Source organism: Pholcus phalangioides, unplaced genomic scaffold, assembly GCF_987345545.1.
Source record: "Pholcus phalangioides strain wild (caught in Gottingen) unplaced genomic scaffold, Ppha-v1.0 ptg000022l_1, whole genome shotgun sequence".
NCBI lineage: Eukaryota > Metazoa > Arthropoda > Arachnida > Araneae > Pholcidae > Pholcus > Pholcus phalangioides.
The window spans coordinates 9,452,171-9,467,311 of NW_028301615.1; the positions used below are offsets into that span (position 1 = coordinate 9,452,171).

At 39.4% G+C, this 15,141-nt stretch overlaps 1 long non-coding RNA gene across 1 annotated transcript in view; it reads right to left on the reverse strand.

Moving 5' to 3' along the window:
* LOC149069437 (uncharacterized) overlaps nt 1-15,141 on the reverse strand; it is a 529,602-nt gene that overhangs the window by 59,627 nt on the left and 454,834 nt on the right. The gene's annotated exons all lie outside the window — the stretch shown is intronic.

The following is a 15,141-nucleotide window of genomic DNA, read 5'->3' on the forward strand; positions in this document are numbered from 1 at the left end:
TCATTAATTAGAAAATTGGTTTCTTTGTTTCACACATGAAAATGAAGTACCACCAAATTTACACTGTTGTTGACATTTTTTATACTCCGATCAGAAAATGCACTCAAGGATTAGAAAAAATTTATTTGTTGATTAATAAAATTTACTTTGATTTTTTTATAGTGTACTTTTAGTGCGCAGAGTACAGTGTGTGTGTGAAATGGTGTTTACTGCATTGCACTTCTGTGTACTGCACAGAAAGTAGCAATACTTAATTGATATATGTATATTACAAAATATCAGGGGCGTAGCCAGAAATTTCGTTCGGGGGGGGGGGGGACTAAAGTGACAGAATAATGGATTTGGCCATCTTTTTCCCTTTTTTCGGTCATTTTCTCACAAGGGCGTATCGAGGGGGGGCCCCCCCCCCCTCGCTACGCCCTTGCAAAATATCAATGTTATTAAACGAATTAAGAAGGGGAAAATCTGGAGACGTTTAAATATATATTGACGTCGATTTTGAACGAGATGTAAAAAAAATATTGAGCGAATTTCAAAATGTCTTGAAAACATCGCGATCGAGATTTACCAGTTAAACAATATTCTTATATTGAGATGAGTTTAAGATTAGAATAAAGGCATTTCCATGCAAGATTTAAAAAAAACCCGTTTTGCAGGGTGATTTATCTTTGTACCGAGTATAATGATTTACCACTATGAATAATTTTTTCCAATCAGTATGTGTACAGATAACATTTTAACGATAATGCTGTCTCTGAATCATGTTACTAAGGAACGTAATTCAGAGAATTATTATTCATTATAATGAACAACTTGAGAAATTAATAATGAATGAATAATTTCCAATTCTAACTAATTTGTCTCCGTTGCTCTCACCTTTATCGAAAAATGTACGCACGAGCGGCCATGTTTATTTCCATAACGAGTGGTCTTCGGTTCTCGTTAGTTAACGTTTCACGTAGCGATGACTATTATAGCGAAAATCGCTAGTAACGATGTGAGAAAAATCAACCTTTAGCGATGGCGACGTAAATCTATCCCACAATGCACCGCAAACCCCAAACACGTTTGAAACGCGCGCATAACGACATGAGCGTAGTAGACCCCGGGCTTTCCAGAGTAGTGCCAGAAATCTGCTGTCCATAGTTTCTGCCACTACTATATATACGTCCCCTGAAATGCTTCATATTTCCCGTACTTTATTTATTTATTTAATTTCAATTTATTTATTATTTAATTTCAATTTATTTATTATTTAATTTCAATTTATTTATTATTTAATTTCAATTTATTTATTATTTAATTTCAATTTATTTATTATTTAATTTCAATTTATTTATTATTTAATTTCAATTTATTTATTATTTAATTTCAATTTATTTATTATTTAATTTCAATTTATTTAATTTAATCAAATTTCTGATTGCGCCTTTTGCAACTTTATACAACTTTCTATGATTATTTATTATCCGTGCTCGTTGCACTTTGACTTTAACTTGATTAATTTGATTCTTCATTCTACATAATTTTTAATTTCCTTTCACTATATGTAATCTTTGACGTATCAATAAATATTGGTTTTGCTGGAGATGCCCTAGACCTTCCCCCCTTCGAAATGTTACGTTGCTTCTTGCGGCAGAGCCTGGGTGTCTCGCGGTTTCTCCAGATGAACCACAATGAATTGGGCGAGAAAGCCGCTGGTGACATAAGTTTGAGAACCACTGAAATAGAGGAAAGAAAAAAAGATGAGTGGGGAGATTCTCCAGTTCCAAATCCTGTACTTCAGAACTACAAATCTTAATATAGTTAAAAAACTATTTCGAAGGGAAAAAAAGTCTCTCTTTCCTCTTCCATGGGACTAATTTTTATGACCATGGTAGAAAACACCACAGGTGAACGCAAGAGATAAGATCTGATTTAAAAAAAACGCGGGTTTTTGCTCTCCTAGAAATCACACGGCAGGCTGCAACTGGATCCCGTTATGATCTTTGATTGACTTTCCTTTCCGATCACAATTGTCCAGGCTGTTTCACAGTTGGACGGCTTTTATATAAAAGGAACCAAGCGCCATTTTTAACATTTTCGAGATATGCCTACATCTGAAAGCGGTAGAATTTTTATCTAAATAGAACCAAGTGACGTATAAGCTGTGATGCCGTCTGTGTGCACTTGAACCAACTACCAAACTGAAGAGATAACTGAATCGAAGAAACTTTAAATAGCTTTTACGCAGTTTTGAGATTTAATGGCGCTTTTATATAAAAGCCGTCCAATTGTAGGAGCACAAAAAGCCAAAAATGAAAGTTCGTGGAGAAAGGAAGAGGATGTACAACCAGTGTACACAGGCTTCATATACTGTATAAAGGACCCTAACTACGCTCAGTTATACCTGTGCAGTTATGTCTGTACAGGCCAACTGTGCAGGCATACCTGAGTGTGTGTAGGGGCCGTCAGCTAACCTGCACAGGTGACCTGAAGGGAATCGTTTTTCCATTCGGTATAACTGCACATTTATGCCTGTTCAGGTATAACTGTATATTTATGCCTGTTCAGGTATAACTGTATATTTATGCCTGTTCAGGTATAACTGAGCGTGTGTAGGAGCCACCAGGTATAACTGCGCAGTATTTTTTCCCCTTTCTTATTCTGCCCTTCTTTCTTCTCCTCTTCATTATCACTGATAACAAAGCTGAACAATGGTAACTGAGTAAATTGTTTTGGAGATGGATTGCCTTTAAATTAGGAGAAATTTTTCTAATGGCGTAATTTTCGCGGTATTTATTTTCGTACAATTTCATAGCGAATAAAGGAATCGAAATAAAATTTTCGAAATATACTTCGTTCAAATTCGCAATTTTTTTTTCTGAAATCAGTCTATTTTCAATAAATTTGCCCGAAATTATACACTGAAAGTCCGAAACACACATAAACTCTATATTCAAAGAATGTACTATGACAATTAATTGATTATTTCTAGAAGGGTTTCTTAACCAGGGGCTCCGTGCCGTAGGATGTGAAAAACAATTAACTCCTGGGCCGTAACTAGGGTTTTTGCTGCCCTCAACTCAAAATTCGATAATTTTATAACTGTGTTCTTTGTTCCCACCTAAAATTGCCACCGCCCCCCCCCCATAAATTTCGCCATTCGGGGCAGTTGTCCCCTCTAGTTCCGGCCCTGATCAAATCATTGTTTTTGCATAGCCTATATATGTACTACTGAATGTTATCGGTGGTCTTATATTATTAACGGACCGTTGATAACGGTGTTATACCGTCACCTTTATTTTATTGGCACAAAGGGTCCGTGAAACACAAAATTAATAAAATAAATCAGGGGTTCTTAACGAACCCCTGATTTATTTTATTAATTATAATTTCCGAGCCAAACAAAAAAGATTTAGAACCAGCGCACTAAAATATAAAACAAAATGCTCTGATAACAATGATGCGAAGTAAAGAATGTGCTTCTTAAGTTATTCTATTCTTTTTTAAGTACTCTACAACTCTCTTCCCGATCTACCGCAATTTTTTTTCGGATATACGGGCAGTCTTAGGCCGGTATTACACTATAAAAGTTTAATAAAATCCCTTTTATAAAAGTTGAAAAATCTAACCAATAAGGTTATTGGTTACATTCTAGAAAATGCAACCGTTGACCTCATTGGCTGCATTTTTCAAGTTTTATAATGGGACTTTTATAAAACTTTTATAGTGTAATACCGGCCTTAGTAGGATAAATGGCGTTTTTTGTGCGTGCGCGTGTTTACACTTTCGCGAGCCGGATGGAAGCACTCGACGGGAAGAATTTGGTCCGCGGGCCAGATGTTGCACATCCCTGGTGTAGATGATTTTGAAATCAACTGCATTAAAATATATTGTATATTCAGAAGAAAGAAAACTTTTCATATCTTCTGTTCCCCCTTGTCTGGCATTATTATTATTATTTTTGGATGAAATATCATCATATCTTCAAGATTCAAGTCGGTCTTTCACAAAATTAGGCTGGCACTTATATCGACCCCTCAACGTCGAGCCCAGGAGGTCGCGGCGGCCAACTGCTTATCTTAATTTTTCAATCTATATACAGTCAGTCCTCAGTATTCGCGGATTTCATATTCGCGGTCTCTTTCCCAGGTTTCTTTGGACCCCTTGTGCTCTTATATTTACATTTTTATGAGGTTCTGTTGTAAATCAAAATATCTGCTGAAATATTCTAGGGAGTCGCAGGTGCAGGGTTGGATATAGAGCTTACTCTTGGGAGGGGTAATTTTACAAATAGCCTAAAAATAAGTCTCTCCATGTGGTGACCATATGTCCCGTATTTTTCGTGAAAGTTGTTTTTTCTCCGTCCCGACTTTTTTGAAAAATGACCCGGTTATACGCATTTTTAGTCGAATTTTTTTGAATTTGTTGTTGCAATATTATCATATATAGAAGTTCCGAAAATTTTCATGGGAATTATTGCATTTCACTTGGGGTAACCCTAAGTGAAACATGGTTGAGAAAAATATTACTACTTTCTTCAGAATTCATCAGATCCGTTCATAGAACCAGGGTCATCTTAACCCTTGGGTCTATGTGGGCATGACCCGGGTCTTCATGTCTACAATGGTGGGAGGGGGACTGCATTATATGGGAACTGGTACTATGATTTTCATATGTAAGCTGTTACTTCCAGCTAAGTATGGAGGGCCGCCAGAGCATTGAGAGGGCCGTTGATGCATTGGGCGTGTTGATTTATCGTGCATGTTTGTTGGATCGTACCGTATTTTACACAGACCGTTTTTTAACATATAATTTGACTCCTGGGAGAGATGATAATCCACCATTTGAGTCCGTGCCTAGCCAGGATTCCAGAGATTGATCTGATTTATTACAATTCCATTCATAATAAAAAAATAGAAAGTATCTCAATCTTGGATGAGGGTAGGTGGGGGGGGGGCCTGGATACGACAGGGGGGCCACGAGAAAAAAATGTGATCCTTGGGGGTCATGAGCTGAAAAAGGTTAAGAAACACTGATCTACACTACTAACTAACGAACCGTGAAATGGTAAGAGGGCCTGAGTTTGAGTCCCGACGGAGACAAGATGACTTCTTTCCGAGTTCACCTGAGCATAATATAAAGAAAATATCTGTTCCTTGATATCTTGAGCTGGGAAAAATCCATCTATCTTTCTCTTGTTACTTATACTCTAACAAATTGACTGGAATTAAGTAGAAACGACTTGCAGACATGATGGTACTAAGAGATGGTGTTTTTTCGGCCAGATATATACTGAGGAAATTGAATTTTCTTGGATGTTATGCCGAAACTAATATTTGGAAAGAAAAGTGATATGTCTCCTCCGGGAATCGAACATGAAATTCCTCGCATACCGGGCAATTGCGCCAACTACACCAGAGACACGCTTTTCAATTCCTCAAGAGCGTTGCGACGGGAGGGGGGGGGGGGACTTGGTAGTCTGGTCTCCCTCCCCGAAATTTGAGAAAATGACCGAAAAAAGGGAGAAAGGTGGCCAAATCTATAATTCCACCACTTTGCCCTCCCTCGAAATAAAACTGGTCCCCCGAACGAAATTTCCGTCTTCGTCCGTAGGGGAGAATTGGGGCTCCGGGAACAATGGGCATCCGCATATAATCCGCACCTGCTCCCCCTTTGCTCCCACGCGATAAGGGAGGCCCCGATAAGAGGGACACTAGATGGCGCTGTGATCTTTACTGTTTTTTTTCCTCCCTTATTAAATAATTATTATTATAAAAATAATTATTTATATTTGTGAATAATAAAAATAAGTCAGAAACTTTGATGAATAAATAAAAAATAGTCGTCTAGGGCTGCCATAGAAATTACGTACCAGAAAGGGCTCCGAGGGTTAAAAAAGGTTGAGAAGCGCTGCAATAAACGCGTTAATTCTCAAAAGACTACAAGTTCTGATATATGTTTTTAATGACTTCTTGTATCAAACCGTTGTTTCGAATATTATTGCATAATATGTGTATAAAGATTTAAATAATTATACTTCAATCAAGATAGAGAGACAACGCAGTTAGACACTGAATAAAAATACATGCCTATAATCCGCAGAAGCTAATTTCGATACTTTCTAAACAAAATATCACCGTTAATGAGATGAAGCGAGAAGTTATCCATACACTTCGATGATGAAACCGTAATTTTTTTATGGCCAGTGTATCATTATGAAAATGATTGTTATTAGCGATAAATGTATACGTGGTCGTTAATCACAAATTATCAGTGTGGATCCATTATTTATGACATCCCAGAATTATAGATTCCTCCTATAGGTAGGGCCGTCTTAAGAGCATCATGGGCCCAAGGGCCAAATGATTTTTCTGAGGCCCTACCAGGCAAATCTCAACTACATCTCACTTTTGTGAAGCCTTTTTTATCTTGAGGTCCTCCGGGCCGTGCCCTGGTGGGCCCATGCCTTAAGACGGCACTGCTTTTGTCCGGCATTTCCGTGCATAGCCAATGTCAATGAACGCACGGATGATGCAATAAACTGGTTTCGATTTTGTGAGAAATACAGAGATATGTATTGTGTGTGAGATTTTCATTATTTGTATCAGAAAAAAAGCTCGTGCCTCTCTCATAACACACGGCATTCCAATTCAAATCCACGGAAATAACAGATATTCAGTACAATAAAATAAAAGAGAAAAAAACAGAAACCGTGTTTCGACAATGTTAGTAAGCGATGAGCAATCATCACAGTGTTTATCCGTTTTCCTAAAAACTGGCTCTCAATCTCAAACATTTTCCACCGGCGCCGCCCATTTCCCTTATGAAGAGCCATTGGCGTACGCAAGGGGGGGGGGGGATTTGGGGTTCTAACCCCCCCCCCCCTTAAGCCAACATTATAGTGTTATTATGCCGGAAAAAACGTAACGACCCCCCCCCCCCCCCGCCCGAGAAAATTCTGCGTACGCCTATGTGAAGAGCAGTTGTAAGTAAAGCATTTCTTTGAAAAACCTTTGTCAGGACCACTGCGAAGCTGCACCCCAGATAAAGGTTGGCGCGCACAGTTTGAGAACCCCTGCTAATCCATCAACGTGTTGACAAATCCAGGACCGTCATTCGAGGGAGGGGGACTTTTGAAAATACACTATATAAAAATAGTATATATACATACAAATATATATATATACTAGGGGGCTTATATCTTGTTTATTTCGTCCCACTTCATCAGCGTACCATGGAAAGGGACATGTGAAAGCACAAGCTTACTGAAGAAGCGAATTTTATAATAATGAAACAACAAAAAACAAATGTGATTCATCAAGTACCCCCAGAAAACTTGCCCATGGGGGTCCCCAGACTCCAATTCGCTGAAGTTTAATGGGGCCCAGACTGGATTTATCTCGGGCTACCGATGTGTTGCAAATTTTACAATGTTAAACAAAAAAAATCAATGAGATTCATACAGGGACACCCAAAATGAAACATATCAACATTTCCATGGGGCCCCGACCTGGAGACTTGTCGGACATCTCCCCGGTGAGGGACCACGAAAATTTTAAATTTTTATCAATTTTATAACGAATGAAATCCAGGGCCTCCATCCAGTAGCGGGGACCCAATACTCAGATTTTTAGTGGGGGACGCAGACTGAATTCTGGATTTGTCTCGGGCTTCCGCTGTTGCAAATTCTACAATGTTAAACAACAGAAAAGAATGAGATTCATCCAGGGCCCCCAAAGTGAAACCTGTAAACATCGGGCCCCCGACTTGGAAGCTTGTCGGTCATCCCCCACTGCGATCGCCATGAAAATTTTCATTTGTATTTATTTTACCAACGAATAAAATTCAGGTGCCCCAACCAATTACCTGGGACACCAATTCGCATACTTTTAGTGGGGCCCCAGATTGGCTTTATCTTGGGCTTTCGTTGTTGCAAATTCTAAAATGTTAAATAACAGAAAATAATGAGATTCATCCAGGGCCCCCAAAATGAAATGGTCCCCTGACTCGGAGCTTATCATACATCCCCACTGTGAATGCCACGGCAAATGTTCATTTGTATTCATTTTACCAACGAATAAATTCCAGCCCCCCCCCCCTCAATTATCCGTGGCCAAATTCGCAAATTTTATGGGGTCCCCAGACTGGATATATCTTAGGCTTCCGCTATCGCAAATTTTTCAATGTTAAAGCAGCAAGAAAACAACGAGATCCATCAAGGGCCCTGGAAATCAAACCTTTTTACTTCCCCATTAAGGTATATGTGCAATCCCCCCGGGTACCCCGACCCTGTGTGTTGGGAGCACTGGTGTTATATGTATATGATACATATACATACCTCTTGGCATGACGCCCTGCCCCGACCCCCTCCCCCCACAAGGGCATTGCTGACAGGGGCCGGAACGATTTTCACTTTTTGATTTTTCACACTATAAATTAATCACAGAGGGCCCCTGAAAAGCTGGTTTGGAGGCTCGCCATCTATTCCAGACTAGGGGCCCTGCGGTAGGATGTGGGAGCCTCTCGGTACATGCACGTAACTTGGTCCCGATGGGTCAAATGGGTCCCGAATATGCTAGAGTTAAATGAATACTTGACCTAAAATCGTAACCGATTTCAGTCACTCAAAAAACGTCACTCACTTCCGTAACATAAAATCGTCACTAATTTCGGTTTCTTAGAAACATGCCCTTTTCGAGTTTGTGATTTTATATTATAGAGTAGATATACATACATTGAGTTCATGTTCTTTGCCTGTCCCCCTCCCCTGGAAAACGTTGAAATGACGTTCCTGGAAAAATCTCTACAAATTTTCGTTGAAATTCTAAGAACATGTTCAGTATTCAGTAGAAAATTAGTGTCGACCAGCAATTCTCAACCTTTTCTCTGAGTCACGGAGCCGCGTACGCTACTTTTTTTTTTTTATTTGGTCATAAAATTTACTGATTCACTTTACCTTAATCGAGTGAACGCAGAGCCCCCTCAACCAGTGCACGTGGAGCACTGGTTGAGAACCGCTGGTATAGACAGTACATAGATAAAGTTTTCTTTCTAAAAGATTTTTGATGTGTTTGTGGGGAAGACAGGATTTTTCCGCCCCAGCGACTGTATAATGATTTATAGTGGTATATAACTCATGATTTTATAGTGGTTTTCCAGTTTCCGACAGAAATTTGCCACCCTTTACATTTTGCAGCCCAGGGCAAAGGCATGGGCATGAAAAAACATTGAGAGGGCTGAAAGTTGCCAGTCGTCCCGTGACGAGCCTCGAGCTCGTATGTAGAAGGATGCAGTGCCACGCTTTATTTGTTCATTAATTGGGGAAGGGGGTTCTCAGCCCCCCGACACAAAATTTATTGGGGGTTGAAATACCCCCCCCCCCCCGCCATGTTCTGGTGCCTTTGTCCCATGGCAGTACATTTCTGATTAAAAGCTATTCAGGGACAATTGAAAAGATGAAATTTGAAGGATGGAATTTGCGCCCCTTCTGATACTACGCCCGGGAAACCGCACCAACCCCCCCCCCCCCCTGCTCCTCTCCTAGTTGCAGCACTGTTCGTTCGTCAGAAAGAAGTTCTCTTGCACATAGTGTAGTTTTCCATGCAAAAAGCGCAATATGGGATGGGCGGAAATTTGCGAAATATTTATGCTATCTCGTAGTCCCAGTAAAATTTTGAAAAATATTCACGTCTAAAAAAATGACGGGGGGAATTAATGCGTAAAATGCTACCACAACAATCGTCAAACTTTTAAATTAGGATAGACTGGGTTAAGCACAATCGAAAAGAAGAGAGAGCGCCACAAGTGGAAAAACATCCCAAGCGCTCCCTCCAAACCAAATGGGTGTGATGATGATGATCCCCCTCAGAAGTTCTCTTTTTTTTCCAAGAGAGCGAGGAGAAAACTGACAAATCCCCAAATAGCGTCTGATTTTACCTCGCGGTAAAAATAAACGGGCTTGAAAGAGTCGCGTACCTCTTGGAGCTGCCTCTTTCTCCTCCTCGTCTCGCTGCCCGAGTGTGTGAAGCGTACCTCTCCGCTCACATCTCCAGTATGTGTTCGGCCTTAGTTTCGGCATACCATCCAGAAAATTCAATTTCTCACAAGACATGATGGTGTCTTCCAGAAAGCATTGCCTTGAATCACGGGAGCTCTCCACCCTTCTTCTTTCACATAAAGCAGATACTAAAAACTGATACTATGCATAAAGAAAATAAAGAACAAAATGTTTGGGTTACTCATGGATTTTCCGTATTCGCGGTCACCTCTGGAACATAACCCCCGCGAATACGGAGGGATAATATTGTGTATATATATATATATATATATATTCACTAGGGGAGCCTAGTTGGACGCCTACGGCGTCCACCCCCCCCCCCCCCCCCAACTCCTCCAATGGAGCTAACCACTCGTCACATTTTATTTGATTATAAAGCAAAATATTCCTCAGGCACTGCAAATGCCTGCGAAATAGTTATTCATTGCCAGTTTCCCATTCTGATTTCGATGCAATGCCATTATAAATACAACAGAATACTCAATGCACCGCAACACATACGTGATACACCACGATAACAGCACAATAAGTAATGCACCACCATATCAGCAATACAGCAAATTAAGTAGTGATTCATTATATACGGTGTATCACAACACGCAAAGCGCCACTATCGGCAATAAAGCACGATACTCAATCCACCACTATATGCAGTGCACCACAATACAGCACAAAACGCAATGTACCACCATCGGCAATGCAGCAATAAGCAATGCACCACTATATGCAATGCACCAACATCAGCAATACTGCAAAATAAGTAGTGTACCAGATAAGGAATGCACCACAATACGCAATACAGCGCAATACGCGATGCATCGCAATAGGCAGAGTACCATACTAAAATCCACAATACACCGTAAGCACTGTCTTACAATAGGCAATACAGCACAATATGCAATGCACCACAGTACGCAATGTATCGCATTGAACAAAACACAATAATACGCAGTGCACCACAATACGCAATAAGCACTGCGTTGCAATAAGCAATACAGCACGCGATGCACTACAATATGGAATGCACCACTATTTGCAGTACGCCCCCAATAAGCAATACACCCCAATATGCAATAAGCACTCATTAAAATAAGCAATACAGCACGCAATGCACCACAATACATATAACTATATGCAATACAGTACAATACGCGATGCATCACATAAGCAAAGCACCATAATAAGCAATGCATTAGAATAAGCAATACAGCACGCGATGCATTACAATACGCAATGCACCGAAAATAGCAATTTACCACTATTTACAGTGCCCGCAATACAGCATAAAATGTAATGCACCACAATACGCGATGTATCGCAATAAGCGAAGCACCATAATATATGCAAAAAGTACTGTATTGCAGTAAGCAATATATCACGTGATGCGCTGCACTGCACCACAATAAGCAATACAGCATAATACGCAATGCTACACCATTGGCGATTCGGTGCAATAAGCAATGCACCATTTTTAGCAATGCTACACCATTGGCGATTCGGTGCAATAAGCAATGCACCATTTTTAGCAATGCAGCACAATAAGTAGTACAGCCTTATATTAAGGGCACCACAAAAAACAATGCACCACTGTATCAGGGCACCACCATCGGCAATACAGCACAATAAGCAATGCGCCACCACAGGCAATACAGCACAATAATTAGTGCATCACTATATTTAAAGCACCGCAATAAGCAATGCACCCCTATATTCAGTGCATCACATTAAACACAATACGCAATACACCACAATAAGCAAAACAACACAATGCGTAATTTACCATCGGCAATACAGCACAATAACAAATATACCACCACCGTAGGCAATACAGCACAATATGCAGTGCACCACAATACGCAATGAACGAAAATATACCATAAGCACTGCATTAGAATAAGCAATATGGCACGTGATTCACTAAAATACGTAATGCATAACAATGCGCAATTGGCCAATATTTACAGTGCACCACAATAAGCAATGCAGCACAATACCTCATGCACCGCAACACCGCATATTATGCGATGCATCGCACTAAACAAAGAAATATAATACGCAATGACCCACAATAATCCATAAGCAATACAATACCATTACAATAAGCAATACATTACTCAGTGCACTACAACACTTAAAGCATCACAATCAGTAATATTGTACACCACAAATAAGCAATGCAGCATAGTATACGATGCATCGCAATAAGCAAAGCACTATAGTACGCATTGCACCACAATACGAATTATACGCGGCATTACAATGAGCAGTACAGCAAGCGATGCACTACAATATGCAATGCACCGCAATCAGTAATGCACCATTATTTTTGCAGTGCCACAATAAGCAATGCAGCACAATGCGCAATGAGAAGTAAGTATTCATCCTCGACTCAAAATGAAACCTGTCAATTTCCCCATAAAGAGATCTGTCCAATGCTCCGCCCTAAGTACCCAGACCCTGTGTGTTGGAACACTGGTGATGTATACATACCTCTGGGTACATGCACAAAACTTGATCCCTACAGATCAAGCGGTTGCCGATGTCCTCAGGAGTTAAATGAAAACTCGACCCAAAATCGTAACCGACTTCCGTAACACAAAAACGTAACAGATTTTCGTCACTCATTTCCGTAACATAAAATCGTCACTAATTTCGGTTGCTTAGAAACAGGCCTTTTCCGAGTTTGTGATTATATATTATAGAGTAGATATAATATTGATTCAGTAGATAATATTGATTTTCTGTCTGTGCGTGTGTATGTTCTGCATAAAATTCCCCAATTTTTGACCGATCGTTGCCAAATTCCGCGTATATACCAAACAGAACCTGACTCGAACGATAAAACTTTAAAATTTTGTCATAGCTGGGCAAATGTCCGAAATGGGGAAAAACGCTCGGGCAACTTTTTTTCCTGTGCCTCAACAATGATTTTTGGAATGTTTACTTTCGTTACCGTGGTTCCCTATCTATGCCGATGCATTTCAGGCATGTATATGTAGCGTGACCATACGTCCCGTATTTCCCAAGGGCAGCCCGGTTTTTTGTTTTTTTCGGCTGTCCCGACTTTTTTGCAAAAATGTCCCGGTTTATCACGTATTTTTAATGAAGCCAACTTGACTGTCTTTCTTCAAATCAACGATTAAAATTATCTTTCCCACCCAGAAATTACATTGCGATAATTTCGACTACAAACAAGAATTGATCCATCTCACACACATTTGTCTTTTTTTTCTTTTTGATTCACTAAAATTAGAAGTGGTGCTTAATTTCCCGTGATTGGCGATTTTTCTGTGATTTAAGCGCGAGTTGGTGACTTTGCTTATTTTTGGCATCATTTTTGGCGGTAATAAATAATGTCCCGTATTTCGAACCTCGATTTTCTGTATTTTTCTCGAGCAGATATGGTCAGTCCTTTATGTATATGCCCTTTAAGCGTTTGTCACTTTTTAATGCTGCCAATACATGGGGAAAACCCGGGCAGCGCTGGGTATTGTAGCTAGTCCATTATATTATTTCACGATTTCTGCATGTTTGATATTATTCGAAAGAGGAATAATGCAGCATTGTACAATTATTACTATTAAATTATTTTCATTCATCATATTTTATTGTGAGTGATGAACGTTTTCTGCTTAACACGTGGGGATCAGACAGCATATTATTGTAAAGAGCATGTTTTAGCCCGTTGATCTAAACATGCTAAATGAGGGTTGAGCTAAATGCCTTGTATAATTGAGTTAGTAGTTATTTGTTGCAGCGAAAATGCTGTGATATAAATACGATTTTTGGCAGCCCTAGAAATGGAAAAAACAATTTTACCAAAGAAAATGTCATATGAATTTTTATATAACACAAGTCATATTTATATTTCAGACAAGACCCTACTTTATGTATAAACATAATAAGTTTCAAATTAATTCAATGATTAGTTTTATATAAGTTATAATTTCTTTACTAAACATCTGCGAAAACCGACGCTTCCATTTAAATCTCTTCTGGGACTCAGGTTAATAAAGAATAGAACGGGCATTTTCAACCCTGCGCTCACTGAAGTACCCAGAGTACTCGATGCTCGTATTCGATTTCGTGCTCGCAAGCACTTGATCAATGTTCCAATTAAAACACCTTGGAAAAATTGCATTCAAGGATTGAAATGATCCTGATTACATGCATTCGTATGTCAAACTTGCCTTAAGAGTACTCGTCTTTGATGATGGGTACAGGCAGTGCTCGCGACTAGAAAAGGTTGAAGACCTCTGGAATAGAAAGATACAAAAAAAATGTACGTAAATGTATGTAAAGATTGAATATATTCACTGAGAAATGCGTTTGTCGTGTTTCATTTGCGTATTGTTTTTTAAATAACCAATAAGACAATTTTTTTCTTAGACAAAATATTTTATTTCTTGAATATTAATCGTACAGCAAAATGTTTTATCACATACTGATAAACAGCAAAATCATTTCCTTTTCTGTTTAGTTTCTTAACAATACTTTCTAAAGCTACATTTCTACTTCTCTGTATAAATAGCAAAGAACACAGCGTATTGTCCACATACATTGGAGGTAGGCGATTGTTAAGGAGTCGAGTTCCATAGAATGTTTTTATATGTTCTTGTAAATGATACAATTTCTTTTCTGTAAGTCTCTGGCTTCTGTCCGTATAAATCGAAAAATTCCAAGGTGTTCTTGTCCGGAATGTTGATTGCCATCCAGTGAGAACCAGGTTCTGTATGCTTATCCGTGTTCACAACTAAAGATGCCGGATAGGTTTGAATATGCACAGGTAGCAGCATGTCACGTGGAAACACATCGATGAAATATGGTGTTTCCCGTTCGAAAATTGTTTTTTATTTGAGACGAGTACATATTTAACTGCTGAAATCGTAGAGGATGTTTCGTGCCTGATTTATTTCTATGACGTTGTGGAACTCCAAGTAGATAATGACGGAAACTGGTTGGACGAGCGGAGCTTTAAACTTTGTTTCCAGTCGTAGGTTGCCGTTTCTGATCAGGTTGAAATGATCGCCCTGGTAGAGATCGGCGCTCAGATCAAAGGCGTAGATAGCGTACGCAAGTGGGAATTCACTTCTAGAGAT